At 36.0% G+C, this 14,172-nt stretch overlaps 1 long non-coding RNA gene across 2 annotated transcripts; it reads left to right on the forward strand.

Moving 5' to 3' along the window:
* Positions 1 to 5,383: 5,383 nt before the first annotated feature.
* On the forward strand, positions 5,384 to 14,172 carry LOC111195022 (uncharacterized). 2 transcript variants are annotated; one of them, XR_007439530.1, is made up of 5 exons: positions 5,384 to 5,612; positions 6,082 to 6,109; positions 7,704 to 7,794; positions 11,357 to 11,397; positions 13,517 to 14,172. It is a non-coding gene; the product is annotated as an uncharacterized LOC111195022 (long non-coding RNA). The 2 variants fall into 2 exon arrangements; XR_007439526.1 differs by having other exon boundaries at positions 5,391 to 5,612; positions 7,704 to 7,790.

Genomic DNA, 14,172 nt, shown 5'->3' on the forward strand with positions numbered 1-14,172 from the left:
AAAGCTTCCTATAACTTCCAATGAGAGTCTGGCTTTTGGTTTAAGGTATTTTGGATTATTCTCCTTTACAAAACATCTCCAGTTCAGTCAGGTTTGATGGTTTCTGAGCAAAAACAGTCCGCTTTAAATCACACCACAGATTTTAATAATATTCAGGTCTGGGGACTGAGATGATAATTCCAGAATGTTGTACTAGTTTAGAGTCATTGTCTTGTTGAAGTATCCAGCCCTGGTGCAACTCCAACTTTTTCACTGATTCTTGAACATTGTTCTCAAGAATCTGCTGACATTGACTGGAATCCATGCAACCCTCAAATTTAACAAGCTTTCCAGTACCTGCACTGATCACACAGCCCCACAGCATAATGAACCACCACCAAATTTAACTGTGGGAAGCAAGTGTTTGTCTTGGAATAATGTGTTATTTTTCCACCGTAAATACTGCCCTTCAAATAACTCAATTTTAGTTTTATCAGTCCTCAGCACCTTATTCCAAAATGAAGCTGGCTTGTTCAAATTAGCTTTATATACCCCAAGTTTTGAGCATCCCAATCCATCATCCAAAAATGGAAAAAGGATTCTACATCTGCAAACCTACCAAGACATGGTTGTCCACCCAAACTGACAGATCAAGCAAGGAGAGCACTGGTCAGCGAAGCAGTCAAGAGGCCCAGGGTCACTTTGGAGGAGCTGCAGTTGTCCACATCAGAACTGTATGGCTTTTTTCCACTCTTTTCAGGATCAGAATCTGGTCTTCATGAAAGAGTGGTGTAGGGTAATTTACCACAGCAAAAATGTATGTGAGCCAGACGGACAAGAAAAACCAAAAGTCAGGATATCCAATTTAGAATAAAATTTACTGAAGAAAATCATTGAAGTATTACAGACACGCCAGTAGATGAATCAGACAAAAAGTAGGAAAATAGACAAAAGTATTACAGGAAAAATGTTGTAGATGGTCAAAAGTAAAGTATTCCAATCTCAAGAGCTACAGGAAAAGTCTGACTTTTCTGTCTATGCATTAACAGTTATACTTGAATAATAATTACATGTAAATCTACTTTACCAGGATACATGTTCTTATTGGTTCTATAAAAATCAATAATGACATAATTGTCTCTATGATTGGTTCTTCAAATGTATCAACATTACACTACTGATTAAGCATGACAATGCATTACATATGTTGCATCAAAAAGGTGTACGTCACAAAGTCCGAACATCATGTTGTTTTCCATTCCCGTGGCCTTCGGTGTCTTCTGGCCTGTCTGCGACTTTGCGCCACGTAGAACAGGCATGCGTAGGCTATCTAAGTAGAGGTTACTAGCACAATCACTCAGATAGTGGATATCTCCCTCTGCAGTTGTCAACATCTTGTCCTTGCATCCTGTCGCAACATGAAACAACCTTATCTCACTGTAATTTTTTTTTTTTTTTACAGAAAATAACCGTTGAAAAAAACAGTTTTTTTTTGTATTTTATGTAAAAAGAGAATATACCTGAAAATAATAGTAAAAACATATATTTTAATAAATCAGCTGTGAAAGCACAGTCAAAGTCTGTAAATTTAAATGACCAGAATCCTCCATTTTTTAACTCAACTGTACAATTTTTTTAAGGGTTTGAATGTTAATTTATGGGGGTCTCGGTGTAAAAATACACTCATTGACGTATAAACACAGTCTTAGGTGTAAAAATACACTCACTGATGTATAAACACAGTATTTGGTGTAAAAATACACTCATTGACGTATAAACACAGTATTTGGTGTAAAAATACAGTCACTGACGTATAAACACAGTATTTGGTGTTAAAATACACTCACTGACGTATAAACACAGTATTTGGTGTAAAAATACAGTCACTGACGTATAAACACAGTCTTTGGTGTAAAAATACACTTGCTGACGTATAAACACAGTCTTTGGTGTGAAGATACACACCAGTATTTCTACATTTCTTACATTTTGCTGTAAATAAGAAGTAACATTACAAAGCCATATGAATATTAATTTAACAGAACTGTCCCATAAAATTACTTTCAATATATTGTAATACAAAAATAACTGCAAATCTTATTTTAACAGCAATTAACCTTATTAAATGTGGAATTATAGTGAAATGTTAATGATTTATATGCACTATGTTTAAAAGTATTTGTTAACTTATACAAATTATTGAATGCCTGTTCCAGTAATTTCCATGGTCAGGTGTATAAAAACAAGCATCTACGAATTCAGACATTTAGAAACATTAGTAAAAGAACTGTCTCCTCTCCTGTCTGCACTGTTTTTAAAACATAAGTGCAGAAATAGCTTGTTAAACTCATGCATTGGATAACAGTGCAACAGAACTGAACATGCTTGCATTGAAGCATGTGCGCATACATACACTCACACAGGCTTATACAACTAGACATACATTTTAAAGTTTAGGGGAGTCAATAGAGGTTGTTTTGTGCACTACCTTTGCTCTCTACAATTTCATTCCCTATTGTTTTTATTATTATTAATATTATTATTATTATTACTGTTATTATAGCACCACAAAAATAGGCTGATGACACAATTCACTCCAGTACAAGGAAGTTTCACTCCAATAAACTTCCTTGTATATTACTTGGCTATTTTAGCCTATATATTTGAATTTAATTAATTTATTTATTTCATGGAATGACCATTAAAAAAATGTGACATGAATTCTCTATAAAACCCTTCTTGGCTATCTGACTAAATAATTAAAACTATACTAAGTAATAACAAAACATCCAGCCTTTCCCATTGTGGAGATGTGCAGAACTTAGATAGGAAATTAGCATATATACATAATTTTAAAAATAATAATAAAAGAAAATCATACTTTTCATTGCTCAGGCAAGCAGTTGGAGAAAATTCATTCTCATAGCTGTTTAATATAAATGTTACCCTTATTTTACCATAATTTTTACCAGTAGTTTACTATTGTTTTATTGTTATGAGGGAATACATCATAAATAATTACAATTATAGCATACTTACAATGATATATATATATATATATATATATATATATATATATATATATATATATATATATAATACAAAATACTACAATAATATATTACAATAATAAAATATCTATAATAGTATTATAATATTAATAATATATTAAAATAACAATAATTATAGCTAATCTAGCAAATTCACTCAATGTCCTGTTCTAAATGTTACCATTGGTGCATGACGTCACCTGAAGAGTTGCTCTCCTTTTTTGCTTACATATGGACTATTGTTTGAGTATCATGAAAATCAAACTTGTTTTTCGAAAGCTGCATGATTTTTGTCACTCTAGAGAAAGAATGGTCTTCATGTTAATCTAACAACAAACTTGGAATGCAAAAATAAATAACATTTTAATTATAATATTTAGGTCTAAACACAACATATAATTATCATGTCAAATGGGTCAGCATTCTTATCTTATTTTAATTATTAATCAGAATTAAATTAGTTTTCACGAAACAGTAAATAGTTCTATGATTGGGCAAAGTCGTGATTGTCAAAACGGTTGAGCCAATGAAATCCTGAGAATCTCTCGTTTGAATTTGAGCGCCAACTTCGCCTATAGACGTCACGTTCAGTCCGCCGCTGACACGCCCATTTAGGAGATTGGCTTCAATCCACTAGAATATGGAGTGAATTTTGTGCCAAAAGTTTTACACAAAAAAATAAAATCCGCAATCAAAATGTTAGGAATCAAAAGCAAAAATTATATGTTACAAATTCAAAAGAGAAAAAATATATAGCAAATATATATTTTTAAATATACTTGGTTATTTTATTATCCTTTGCAGTTATTTGAAAATTATTTCAGTGTGGTCTTTGCTTTTATTTTTGTGTTTTTGTGAATTTTCTGTGGATTTTTTGGATTTTTCTGTTAAAGACTTCTGGAATCCCTCTTTTGCTTCTGCTTCAGTTTTTTGCTTCTGAGTTTTGGCACAGTTTTCACGGGTGGGCGGGGCTTAGAAGAAGGGGTTCCCCTTGAATCTCCATTGGTCAGCTGGTTCTGGACTGGCGGGTTCCCTGAACCCTCGTCTGAGACTGACCACGCCCCCAAACACCCGCCAGCTTCAAGCGTCCTTCCAAACACGGAGTGAACCGCAGCTTCCAGCAAACAGCAACAGCAGCAGATACTTTTACAATTAAATATTATACAAACGTTATGTTCACAAGTCACATTAGCGAGAGTGCTAAATATTCATGCTGAAAGTAGGTAACTACCTAACTCACTAGCTCAATGACTAGGTAACTCACTAGCTCACTGAGTAGGTAACTCACTAGTTCACTGACTAGGTAACTCACTAGTTCACTGACTAGCTAACTCACTAGTTCACTGACTAGGTAACTCACTAGTTCACTGAATAGCTAACCCACTAGTTCACTGACTAGCTAACTCACTAGTTCTCTGACTATGTAACTCACTAGTTCACTGACTAGGTAGCATTCTAATTCATTAGCTCATTGAGTAGGTAAGTAGCTAACTCAGTAGCACACTTACTATGTAACTCACTGGTTCACTGACTAGGTAACTCACTTGCTCACTGAGTAAGTAACCTGCTAACTCATTAGCTCACTGAGTAGGTAACTCACTAGTTCACTGACTAAGTAATTCACTAGCTCACTGAGTAGGTAACTAACTCACTAGTTTGCTGGCTAGGTTGCTCACTAGCTCACTGAGTAGGTAACTAGCTAACTCACTAGCTCATTGACTAAGATAACTGACTAGTTCACTGATTAGGTAACTAGCTAACTCACTAGCTCATTGACTAAGATAACTGACTAGTTCACTGATTAGGTAATTAGCTAACTCACTAGCTCATTGACTAGGTAACTATCATAATTTGCGCGTGAATATTTAGCACATCTTGCTAATGTGAGCTTTTAAATGGAGTGAAACAGAGAATAATATAACATAATATAACATTAAACATAACGTTTGTATAATATTTAATTGTAAAAGTATCTGCTGCTGTTGCTGTTTGCTGGAAGCTGCGGTTCACTCCGTGTTTGGAAGGACGCTTGAAGCTGGCGGGTGTTTGGGGGCGTGGTCAGTCTCAGACGAGGGTTCAGGGAACCCGCCAGTCCAGAACCAGCTGACCAATGGAGATTCAAGGGGAACCCCTTCTTCTAAGCCCCGCCCACCCGTGAAAACTGTGCCAAAACTCAGAAGCAAAAAACTGAAGCAGAAGCAAAAGAGGGATTCCAGAAGCAAAAGTCTTTAACAGAAAAATAAAAAAAAATCCACAGAAAATTCACAAAAACACAAAAATAAAAGCAAAGACCAAACTGAAATAATTTTCAAATAACTGCAAAGGATAATAAAATAACCAAGTATATTTAAAAATATATATTTGCTATATATTTTTTCTCTTTTGAATTTGTAACATACAATTTTTGCTTTTGATTCCTAACATTTTGATTGCGGATTTATTTTTTTTGTGTAAAACTTTTGGCACAAAATTCACTCCATACTAGAAGAGACAACTGCAGGTTGTGCAGAGGGAGACGTTCTGGTTGTATCTGAAGTGTTTGGGTTCTACCGTCGTCACTCTGGACGTATTTAGTCATTTCTGGTGAGTAACAATTTGTACTTTTATTTTTTATGAGCAATTGATAACAAAATATGGCTAGGAAAAACTTAAGTTAGCGAGACAGCTAACTATTAGTTTAACTATTAGTAGTTAAATATTAACTGGCTGCAGCGTTAGCAGCTATATCTCCTATAATGAAGTTACTTTTAAAATAACCATGATGAATAAGTAAAACATTAACGTAAATATTTATAGAGGCCCTTTCCATTTGGGAATTTAAAGCAGAAGCAGGACACACACACACACACACATATATATACATATATATATATATATATGTAATTCGAGACCAAATCAACTTGATCTCCAGTATATTAAAGACATCTGATAGGTCAATGTAGATTAAGACTGAAGACTTTACCAATTTATTTACAAAAGAACAAAATCTAATTTTGTCGTTTTATAATACTGCCATGTTATTAACATGTTTTGTGTCATGGTTTCCTTGTAGACACCATCTCAGCTGCATTCTAAATAAGGTAAGATGTTACTGAATGTAATGGAAAATTGTGTCCAGATTATTATTTGTTTTATCAGTAATATGTACGTCTTGTTTATAGTGGAAAGGATAAAAAGGTTGTGTTGCAGCAATAGCCCGTAACAGTACAGTCCATAAGCTGTCCTTTTCTAACAATGTATTTTCATGTATAGGAACAAACTAGAGCTGGGTGATATGGCCCAAAAAATAAATCTTCGATCAATTGTAAGCTGTGAGAACATCTAGTAACTTTTCGAAAGCTTTCTTCAACATAATTTAGGTACTGACACTATGCACCCTCAAACTTAAAAAATAAATAAATAAACCCACCCTCAAAAAACAAATAGAAAGAAATAAAATGGTGCCCTTTTTTTAAAAAACGTACAAAATAGAAAACAAGTACAATTTAATATGCTTTTAAGCTGCAGTTCCTCATCCAACCACTAGCCAGAGCTGCAGCAGCAGCAGCACAAGCCCCGCTGTCTTCACACCGGTCACAGAGTTGCAGCCCAGCTACAGGCAAAGAGCGTCTGTAGTCTGCAGCGTTTTTACTGTTTCTGCAGTTCATATGTAGGAAATAAAGGATTTAACCCTACTAACCGGATAATACAGTTCACTAAAGTTCATCTTTCAGCCCAACCAGCTAACAGCAGCAGTTTAAAGCAGCCGTCACGGAGTCACTGCTCGGATTACATTATAAACAGGTCAGTTAGCGCTGCTAACCTCAGAATTATATCTACTAGGTTTAGTGGTTAAACTGTTAAAGGGATACTGAAGACTATTAAAGGCTATTGGAGGTTATTGAAAGGGTTATTGGGGGCAGAAATATAAACAGCCTTTACTGATAAGTGATTCACGTCCTCGTCCCTCGCTGCGGTGAAACTGTGACCTGGCTTTTTCCGTGCTGTACTGTTGATTAACATCATTAAAACAGATTCCGTTCTTTCCAACTACTTAAGAATTTAGTTAACGTTAAAAGCTCTGTTTTATTGCTGTAACGTTACTTACTAAAAATATGGAGTTTAAATCAGATTCACGCTCTTAATTACAGTTTATGAGGGCGGAGAGAGTCAGGCTGGATTTTTTTGCAAAAAATAAGCTCTAGCTGGAGCGTTAGATTAACTATTTTATTTTGTTAAAATAGTGTATTATCTATATATTAACAGTAAGTGAGATATTTTAAGCAGTAAGCTGTCTCAGAAAAGGCAGCTAATGTTACACATTCCTGTGGTATTGACATAAATATACAAATTCTTGTTTCTAATAAATATTTATATTTATTTTTTATAACTTATAACATTATCTCTCATGAAAAGGGTTTATTTTGGTCAACGCGGGAGGGAGGGAGGTGTGGGGGTGCGCACGGGAGAGAGGGGATGGGCTAAGCTCACTCTGAAGTACGGGAGCCCACAGGGGAGCGTCGGTGGTGAAAATTAAAACTCAGAGAAAAACGATTTTCATAAAAACACATCGTCCTTAACTGTAAATTCAAATTAATCGATAAAATCAATTAATCGCACAGCTCTAGAACAAACATATTGGTTGGTTATGCAAAGAATATGTTACACTGTCTGTCTGTCTGTCACCCTGTTCAGGATGTTTCTTGCCTTCCACTCTGAATGCTGGGATGGGCTAAAGCACCCCCTGCAACCCAGAATGATTTTTGATGGGTCAGAAGATGAGTGAGTATGTCTGTTTTAAGTTGTCAATTTATTAAGAGGAAATTGTACATACAAATATCTAATAAGCACCATGAGATGGGCAAAATGTTTCCTATTTAGGCATGTGCATAAATCAAGAGTATTTCACATTGTATTATTTCCCAATATTCATATTATATAAACAAACTCCCCAGTAGCTACAGTGCCCTCCATAATTATTGGCACCCCTGGTTAAGATGTGTTCTTTAGCTTCTCATAAATTGTTTTGTTCAAAATAATATAGGACCACGATGGGAAAAAAAAGTAAAGTCCAACCTTTAACTCAAGTAAATTTTAAGGGGGAAATAAAATCCCTGACTAAGAAATAATTATTCTTCATAAAATCACCTGTTCCACAATTATTGGCACCCCTAACAATTCTTAGGAAATAAATTTAATAAAAGTATTTCTGTCACTTCTACAGTAGTTTACGAAGTTGATCAGAGTATGTAGGAACATTTAATTAGTAATTCACAACTTCCTGTTTCCCTGGGGTATAAATATGACGTGACACAGAGGCCATTTATCTTCAACATGGGAAAGACAAAGGAACATACCATTCAAGTGAGGCAGATGTGTGTTGACCTTCACAAGTCAGGCAATGGCTACAAGAAAATCGCTACTCGCCTACACCTGTCCATATCTACTGTCAGAGGAATTATTAAGAAGTTTAAAACAACTGGAACAGTGGTAAACAAGCCTGGACGAGGACGCAAGTTTATTTTGCCACCACGCACAGTGAGGAGGATGATAAGAGAAATAAAAAGTTCTCCAAAGCTCACTGTTACAGAATTGCAACAAATGGTAGCTTCTTGGGGTCACAAAGTCTCCAAAACAACCATCAGGCGCTATCTACATGCCAACAAGCTGTTTGGGAGGCATGCACGGAAGAAACCATTTCTCACTCACAATCATAAACGCAAACGTTTGGAGTTTGCTAAGCGGTACTGGGACTTCAACTGGGGCCGTGTGCTTTGGTCAGATGAAACAAAGATAGAGCTTTTTGGCAACAAATGCTATAAGTGGGTCTGGCGTAACACAAGAGCTGAGTATGCAGAAAAGCACCTCATGCCCACTGTGAAATACGGGGGGGGGATCAGTGATGCTGTGGGCCTGTTTCTCTTCCAAAGGCCCTGGGAACCTTGTTAGGGTGCATGGCATCATGAATGCTCTAAAATACCAGGACATTTTAAAACAAAATCTGGTGGCTTCTGCCCGAAAGCTGAAGATGGGTCGTCACTGGGTCTTTCAGCAAGATAATGACCCTAAACATGTGGCCAAATCTACACAGAAATGGTTCACCGCACACAGAATCAAGCTCCTCCCATGGCCATCTCAGTCCCCAGACCTCAACCCCATTGAAAACCTGTGGGGTGAGCTGAAGAGGAGAGTGCAGAGGAGAGGACCCAGGTCGTTGGATGATTTAGAGAGAATGTGCAAAGAGGAATGGTCAAAGATCCCTCTTTCTGTATTCTCCCATCTTGTGAAACATTACAGGAGAAGATTAGGTGCTGTTTTGTTGGCAAAAGGGGGTTGTACAAAGTATTAACATCAGGGGTGCTAATAATTGTGGCACACATGATTTGATGTTAAATATTTATTTCTTAATGTGGGATTTTTTTCCTACTGAATAAATTCACTTGAGTTAAAGGTTGTATTTTACTCTTTTTTTCCATCGTGGTCCTATATTATTTTGAACAAAACCCAATTTATGAGAAGCTAAAGAACACATCTTAACCAGGGGTGCCAATAATTATGGAGGGCACTGTATATCACAACCAAAAGTACGTAATAGCTTAAAGTGTACCATACCATATTTAATACAACTGACCATGCGGTTACACAGAGATTTTAAGTGAAACACTACCCCCTACTGGCCAAAACGTATAATACACAGAATATAACATACCATTGCGAAAGAGAACAATGATTCATGTCAGTGAGAGGGCACAGCGTAGAAACCCCTAAGATAATATACAATATAATACTAATAAAAACATATCTTTCAGTAGCTAGACCATGTAAACAGCACATTAGCTAGCTAGCTGACACTAGCTAATTGACTAGCATCCCCTTACCTCGACATAAATCCCCTTTTACAACTACAGCACAACACCAAAACTAAACTAAAATTAATTCTAACACTACTACATTCAATTTGTACTCGGACAGAATACAATAGGTTTTTCCGAGTTGTATATGTATGCTGCACATTAAACTATTGTGCAGCCCCATTGTCTGCAATAGCTAAGAAAAGAAAACCCTTAGAAAAACGATCGGCTAACGAGTCTGATTTTACTTAGAACTCAGTTAAAGTTCATATTTTCTACAACTAAGGCGGTATCTCTAAAAACATTTGGTCCTTTGAGCTTTAGAGCTGCAAATTTGACTGGAGAAGTTCTCTGCTGCAGTGTTGTTAGCCAATCAGAGGCGACATGTTTGCATATATAAATATGAGCTAGAGCTGAAATCCTGTCCTTCTTCAGAGAGCTCTAAAGCAGGGTTATACAGAAACACCAGTGCACTTTTTTCACTTAACATGGCTCACATAGTGTTTATTCATAGTAGAGACCACAACTAGACATTTTAAAATCAATGAAAAAATGTCAGAATGAGACCTTTAAATCTAGAACTTGTCTCCGTTGTAATAAAATAACCACACACTAGACAGTATTCCTAATAATCAGCCTTCCACAGTGCTGCCGTTATGTTATCAAGGTACATTAATGTTAATCTCATTGATTTATCATAAGTTAAATTTACCTGGTCTTTGCTCCGCCGCTCCATTCCAGGTGTCACCGTCCTTTTTTTCTTGTAAGTTGTCACACTTTTTCCTTGCCGCTTCCATATTCCTGCTCCTCAACTAAAACCTTTGCCTCCTCCGCCTTCTTCCTGTGAGTGGGGGATGTACTAAACGCGTTGTTTCACATTAAAAATAGTCACCGCAAAATACTGGTCTTCGAGTTTTAAAATTAAACAATTCATCAAGGTACAGAAAATTAATTTTCTTTTCTTTTCTTTTTTTTTTTTTTTAAATATTGAGTAACTCCAAATTACTCGAGAAATCGTTTCACCCTTAGTATTTAGTACAAAATTAATTGAAAAATGTAAGGTGTGAGCACTAATGTCCCTCTCTCTTTAGAGGTAAAATTGAAAGGAACTACTTTTCCCATAGATATTTCATAGTCTGTATGGCCTACAGGTGGTCGGTCGCTGCTGTGCATGAGGTAATATAATAGGAATTAAACAGCCATGGGCTCTCCATTCAGCACAGCAATGATACCTGTATGATAATGTTGATGGTGCTGTTTAAGGCCTCGTTGATGGGCATGGGTGGTATTGGTGTTCTGAGGTCAGAAATTGATTCTACATGACTGACAGACTCGCACATCAACAGATGAGCTTCAATATAAAGCTATTTATCAAATGGGTGCAGCCAAAAAAGGCTTTCTGATGAGATTGATGCAGAATATACTGTATTAAAACAGTTCTGAAACTTTTAAATTTAACATACTTTGACTTGTTTCACATCTGTGATTTATTTTTAGACATGCTGGAACCTTACTGGAAGGACAGACACCTCTTAAAGGTTAATTACACTATACAATTACAATTAAATTCACTGTTCAGTTGACTTCACGTTATTGTGTTTACATATGTATCTGGGGATAATGGAAAGTGCTCTGGAAGCCAATGTTAATTAAGTACAAGTGTTGTGCAAAATTCAGAATTTAATTGAAAATGACTCCTAAATATTAAGCTAACAAATGCACCAGCTCAGTTAATTCAGTTCTATATCCCTCTACAATGGAGCTCTCAGGATCTTTCACATTTTATTATTAAAAATGGTCAATTTTCCAGATTAATTTTAGGCCTACTGTAATCAATTTTGATTAGTTTTAGTTGATTTTTGGTTTTATTGTCTGTCTACACTGATGTTTTAAAAATCGTATGGCCATGAAAATTTGCCTTGAAGGCATGGAAAAGTTATGTAAAATCGTGAAAAAAAAAGTGTTTAAATCCTGCAACACAGATAAGTTAGAATTAAGATGCTAGCCCAATATTAACCATATGGTGTTAACCACTTGCTGTCTGCTCGTCCCATTTTACACATGCCTGCTACAGCTCACCATGCAAAAGCGTGGTTTTGTATAAATCAGCGCCAATACATGGCTAATCATGTCTAGCTCTGTGTGCTAAGTGCAAGAGACCCTCTCTGAGAAAAAGAAGAATCACTGATTGTAAGGTTTGTAAACCTTACAAACCAGTGTAATTTGATTCAGGCAATTCTAATGTGGTCATTGAGTCTCTGATACACACTGTGTATAGTAATGTCTAACTGGGAAAACGTGATGCATGTTTGCTTATGTAAATGTATAGCTGTATCTAAAGCTAAGAATGGTATTTATGTATGTCTGGTTAATAATGGTAAGGGTTAAGGGTGGTATATAATGTAAAGGAAGTTATATGTTTTTAAGGTATAGTTTATGGTTGTATATACTGGTGTATAATGTACAGCTGGTTAATTTTATTTAATGGTATGTAGGAATGTACAGTGGAGGAAATAAGTATTTGATCCCCTGCTAATTTTGTAAGTTTGCCCACTTACAAAGACATATCATAAATAAAATCCAGAAAATCACATTGTATAAATTTATTTGCTTTTTGCAGAGGGAAATAAGTATTTGATCCCTCTGGCAAACAAGACCTAATACTTGTTGGCGAGCACAGCAGTTAAGACCTTTTTTGTAGTTGATGATGAGGTTTGTGCACATGTCAGGAGGAATTTGGTCCACTTCTCTTTGCAGATCATCTCTAAATCATTAAGATTTTGAGGCTGTCGCTTAGTTCTGAACTTCAGCTCCCTCATAAGTTTTCTATGGGATTAAGGTCTGGAGACTGGCTAGGCCACTCCATGAACTTAATGTGCTTCTTTTTAAGCCACTCCTTTGTTGCCTTGGCTGTATGTTTTTGGTCATTGTCGTGCTGAATGACCCATTTTTAAAGTCCTGGCATAGGGAAGGAGGTTGTCACTCAGGATTTTACAGTACACGGCTCCATCAATTCTCCCATTGATGCGGTGAAGTAGTCCTGTGCCCTTAGCAGAGAAACACCCCCCAAAACATGTTGTTTCCACCTCCATGCTTGACAGTAGGGATGGTGTTCTAGTCAGCATTTCTCTTCCTCCAAACATGGCAAGTAGAGTTAGTACCAAAGAGTATCAATTTTTGTCTCTTCTGACCACAGCACCTTCTCCCAATCACTCTCGGAATCATCCAGGTGTTCATTGGCATACTTGAGACGGGCCTGCACATGTGCTTTTTGAGCAGAGGGAGCTTGCGATAACTGCAGGATTTTAATCCGTTACGGCATAATGTGACTCTGCAACATGAAATAAAGCTCTTATTTGTCATATTTTGTCACTCAGAGTTCAAGTAGCAGGGTCCCTTATCAAAATCTTGCTTAGATCCCCAGGGAAGTCAGAACCAAAACAGGTTGCAGTTCTGGCCACATCCTAACCTGCCAACCAGCACTCGCCTGGAAGCAAGCCATAATCAGTCTAAAACTGTGCATTTGATTTTTTTAAATAATGAGTTTATTTTATTTAACATTGATGTTTTGCATGCTAAATTGATTACAAATGTGCAAAGGATGTTAGAATTTCTGTACACATGTTAATTAACATATTTTTCCCCCTATTTTTACAGATGATGCAGTGACCACTGATTTAATGATTGCTAACAAGATCCTTGAGTGGAACTATCATGTCTTCAAAGACTGGATTCTTGGAATTTGTGTCCATCACATGATACCTTTGAAGATGGCTGACATTCATGATGAACTGTATTTAGTAATGGCTATGGTTGAGTGAATTGAGATTTGAAATATGTGCAGTGCATATATGCATTCTACAGATGAATGAGGTAGAAATTGGTCCTGTTTGTCCTGTTCCTGTTATTTTGGATGCACATTTATAAAAGTTTACAAATGGGGTGTAGGGGTGTAAATAAATATTGATCTTTAATGTGGTTTGCAATTGTGATTTTACTGTGTCAATTTTGTAAAAAAGTATCATTTAATTTAAAAATTATATTATCTATTTTATATATATATAATATTGCATTGTGATCAGGTTTCTAGATAGCTGTACATTTGTCTTTGGATCCCACTGTTCTGATTTGTTAAAATTTGACCGAATGTTTATACAATGATGGCATTATTATAATTAATTTGGAGTCTATTGTAAAACAACCCCCATATTGTAATCTGTATCATATCACCGCCATAGTAACCCTTTTCTTTTGTCAGTTGTCATGATTTGTTTCAACTGTAAAATATGTGAAAAATAAAGATTGAAAATATA

Source organism: Astyanax mexicanus, chromosome 1, assembly GCF_023375975.1.
Source record: "Astyanax mexicanus isolate ESR-SI-001 chromosome 1, AstMex3_surface, whole genome shotgun sequence".
In the NCBI taxonomy this organism is placed as follows: Eukaryota; Metazoa; Chordata; class Actinopteri; order Characiformes; family Acestrorhamphidae; genus Astyanax; species Astyanax mexicanus.